We start from the raw sequence: 4847 nt of genomic DNA, 5'->3' as shown, positions 1-4847 counted from the left end.
TCCTAATGGAAAGATGTTTGGTAATGGGGTCGATACTATAACTGAAATTATTAAGATCAACCTTCCGATTGCTTTCGTTGAATAATTTCTCGGTTTCGCCAAATTCAACTTTTGTTATTTCATTTTTTTCTCCATCGTATGGTCTAGATATATAAATTTTTGCCACTTTAAGACTTGCTTTAACTTTGTCTTTTTTGTAATACACAATTTTAGTGGGAAATGTCATTTCTGACAATGCAACTCCCCATTCGCCTTGCAGATCGATATCTTCACTCAGCAGATTTTTAAAACACCCTAGTGAGTTGTCAATGAAGATATTTATTGAGGCTGATGACACCAATGAATTACTAAAGGAATCTTTGTCACCTCCGAAGTTACTAGACATTGTTTAGCTTGACCTTTCCATTTCCAATACTCTGATTAGTTCGGGCTCATAAAATTTACCCTCTGTTGGTTCTCTATCAGCGTCGATAAGATTATAAGTCGGTGGGTTCCTTGTTGGTATGTCAAATATTTCAAAAACTTCGTCAGTGGAGGATTGTTTATAACCTTTTCTCACAAAATTCTCACAAAATCGCCAACGTAGACCTTTGGTCGGCAATCTAGTTCCAACGATTGTTCCGCTCTTAATGAAATTAGACGTGCATTATCCTTTTTTGTCAATTTATTGGGGGCTAATTTGATGACGCGGTTTGTTCTGGAACTTATTGTGTTGACAAAGTCCTGAAGCTTATCGATGTAAGAGCAGGTCCATTTGTCATCCAAATACTTATAAATCAAACTTTTTAGTGATCGAATGTTCCTCTCGGCGAAAGCGGACTTTTTTTCACTCTCTGTTATCTATGTTTTGATGCCCTTTTTCTCACATATTGTTTTGAATGACCCCTTGAACTCTGTGCTTTTATCTACCCAGACTTTTTTTCGGTTTCTCTGTCTTTATATTTGATTGAACGCTTCTGCAGTTGTTGTGGCATACTTTGATTTCAGTGACTGCACGCGAAGATAACGGGACATGCAATCTACTGCAACTAAAAGATATTTGATATCTTTAATGTATTTTGCTAGTTTATCAACATATGCCAAATCGATTGACCATATTTCGTTTACGTCATAAACTATCACTTTAAGCCGAGGTATTTTGCGGCGAACTGTTCGGTATTTTGTATAAGCTGATTCTATATGTAAAAAAATGTTTAACTTTTTGTCCTGGTATGGCCGTTGTAGCCTTCAAATTTAACACTGCCAAAAAATGCTGGTCCTTTATCTGTGTAACTCTTTTCGAAAGTTTTTCCTCAGTTGGTGTAGGTTTCCCATCTTTTACTTTTCGTCTACGTCTTTTCTGAAGTTGAAGAATTTGAAACGTTATAAGGCGTACCGTACAATTCAGTGTCGTCTCGTCTTTCTCTCTTTCTTTGACTCTTTCCGTCGTGGCCTTTGTTCTTGTTTTGAGTCGTTTGGTTTGTTTTGAACTTGATGATGGCTTACTACTGTCGGGGGGTTTTTGTTTCGCCCGAGGTTGACGGAGATTTGGTGGGACTTTTGGTTCTTCGTTGAGCCTGATCTTTAATCTTTGACTGAACCGCGTGTTTGGCATACTTGTTAATAACAGTCTCTTCGATAAGTTCGAGAGCGGATAAAATCATAATGTAAGCAGGATTGTGGAGTATTTTAGTTTGCTGTTGTATAACGTACAAAAACGATGCTGCTTTGAGACCGGTTGGTACATTGTCAACAAAAATTGTTTCATCCATGGCGTTTATTGAGACTCAAGTTGAGGTTTTGATAACCTCCGGGATATTTTTAGCTCTCGTGAATTTTTTATCCTCCATTATTTGCAATTGTAATAGAATGCGTTCATAGTCTATTTTATTATCCTTTCGCTCCTTCTCATCCACAATCCGCTTCTCCTCTTCCTCCGCACCTTCCAGATATTGATTAGTCTCATCTTCTGTAAGAAGCCCTGTTGATTGTTCCCCAGGGTCAACAAGAGGCGTTGAGGGAGGGGTTGATGGAAGGGGTAGTGGAAGAGTTTCAGTCGTTATTGAGTTTTGCTTTGCGGGTATTAGAGGTCTCATGCGGTTAAAGTAAGATTACTGGGGCTTTTTGTGTTTAATTGAACTGTGAAGTAGCGCTTGTGATGCATACGGCTGCTCACGGATATATGCATGCTTTGGAATTAAAACGAACTCTTCTGCTGCGATATTTTATGCTGACGATAAGTATCTGTATCAGAAGTAAAGTATCAGTCTGATCAAGTTGAAACTTTGTTTCGTTAGAATAATTGCTCGTTTTCGTTCAAGTTTTGTTGTTGGGCTGATTAAAAGTTTGTATGCCACTTCAAAATTTTCAATTTTTGCAATATTAACAGATACATTGCTATTGACTACATTGAGCAAACATTCACGTATAACTGAAATAACTTGAGGACTTGTTGTTTTTCTAATGAAGCTTCGGAGCTGGCTGGGGTTCAATTGTTTCCTGTGCTGCAGAGTAGATAATTTTTTCGCGTTCATTTGTGAGAGGTGTAACCTCGGCCTGATTTGTTGGTAAGTAGAAAATTGAGGGACCAGGTGGTGTAATGTTTGAACAATATCTCAAAAAATCGGATGTACGCGGATCCATGTCGATTAAAAGATGACCGTATGTGTCTTTTGTAGCGAGCTGATAACAATTTCTCAAAAATGTTGTGTTGCTCAATTGTCTTCCAAGATGATCAAGTTGCTGAATATCACGTGGTGATTTGAACAGAATGATGTGTGATGTATTTAAATCAATTGTTCGAGACCATCTGCTTTGTTGTAACAAGTTATGTGTAACATATATTACATCTAGTCCTCGGTGTCTTCCTGCTTTATCGTTGTAGATTTCTTCACATGAATCATCAAAAACTAGAAGAATGTTTTCAAGGTTTCGCAAATTGTCAAAGCCATTGAGTTTTATGAACGTTAGATCAATGCTGTGGGTTTTGGATTTTTCACTAAAAATAGGCTGAATTTCTTTGTAAAAGTGTATGGCTCTTTGAAATTTGGGATAAAATGTTTTTCTTTTCAACAATTCGAATATTAGCTCTGTTTTTCCAGAAACCGAGGGGCCCACGATGGCCAAAAAAAGTCTCGTAGATGTATCAATAACTTTATTCATACTCTTGGATTTGGTAATACATAACCAAATGAACCCGATAATTTTGAGAACCAAACATGAGGTTTTTTACAGGTTAACTGCGTTAATGAAAGTTTAAAAATACAAAAAGCCAATAAAATCAGAATTAACACAATTTGTGACATGAAAACTACTTCAGAGCGTGGTACAGTCACATTATTGCAAAATTTCCATGATTTTTTCTCCGTATTATTTTCGTCATTCACAAAATCGGTAACTATAGTTCCATCAGTCTCGTCAACTTTTGTGTCATTCAATTCAATTTCACTACCGCTTTCTCTCACTCTCGAACTTGTAGAATGAAAATAATTTACATAAAAAAAATTTAATTAAGCATCTGAGCAGTAAAAATTGTATAAACTGTATAGACACTAGGTTTATTATCATCATCAAAAAACATAGTGCATTTCCAAAACATAATTGGCTGGGACATGATCAGTTTTGGCATGATACACAATTTTCTTCACAGAATCTTCTAATATTATTAATTGAATCTCATTGGGTAATTCACTGCTGGTTAGATCCATTTGAACTCCTGGTTGACGTTTGGGCGCTAAGACTAGCTTGGGAAGAAAAAGAACGCGCTTGCTGGGTAACATTACTGATGTATTTGAATCGTTAAAAGTAGATGAATTGGTCAATCACGGGGAAGAACCTCATCATAGTGCACAACTCTTCTTCAGAAAGTGTAACTTGTTCTTTTCGTTTAACTACTTGGCCTCTACAATCAATGCGTTCAATCCTGGTCCATGAAATCTTTATGTTACTTTCTGAAGTCATCCAAGCACAAAGAACTGAATTTGGAGATATGTATGTCTCCATTTTCTCCTGACGCTCGTTGTTGACACTCAATTTTCAACCAATCATAGAACGCTTTCGACTTTTTTTACTGCACAATGATTTTTAGAGTTATGGTGCGGTATTTGTTTATTACAATTCACAAAATTCTTGAAATATAATTTTTCGACTCGTGGACAGCCCAAATCGTCAAGATTCACAACTTTGCGGTCTAAGTATTTGGATAAAAAGTCAGATTTTTCTTTTCCTTTGGCCTAGAATATAGCATTGGGGTTTCTTAAGACAAAATATTGAATGATTTGGTTCAAATTTAGGTATAAATAATCACCGCTATCCCAATGAAGTCCGTGCAAATAATTGTCAGCCAGTTGTAGGCTTTTTGTTCAGATTTTGGAAGAGAATTGAAATTAAGTGGAGGTAGAAAAATTAGGGAATCACTGTAGTCGGAAGTGGTTATAGCTTAGTCTTTTACTATAAATGTGTTTTCTTCAGTTTCGGTTTCTTCAGTTTGATATACAAACAAAACGTAAGTCCACTCAAGTGATCAATCAGAATGTTGTTGCATTTCCATGGTTAAACATAGCAGTTTGTGGGACCAGTGTTATGAACTTCACGGACAAAACCGGCGGAATCGTGTAAAATAGCATGCATTCGTAAAATTTTCGAATTATTTAAATATTTATCAAAGAAGAATTGTCTATACCGATCAGACCCCCATAGGGTGTCAACTTGATAGCAACATCGTAATTTATATCATTAGTAGTTGAGATGAAGAACAGTGAACATGCAGCTAAGAAATAATTTCGACGGTTGGTATTTTCCGGATAGGTTTTTTCAAAGTAATAAAGTCTTCATGAATAATTTCCAAGTCTTTTGAAGTAACTATACGT

Source organism: Symsagittifera roscoffensis, chromosome 9, assembly GCF_963678635.1.
Source record: "Symsagittifera roscoffensis chromosome 9, txSymRosc1.1, whole genome shotgun sequence".
Lineage (NCBI taxonomy): Eukaryota > Metazoa > Xenacoelomorpha > Acoela > Convolutidae > Symsagittifera > Symsagittifera roscoffensis.
Note: the sequence above shows the minus strand (reverse complement) of the source record.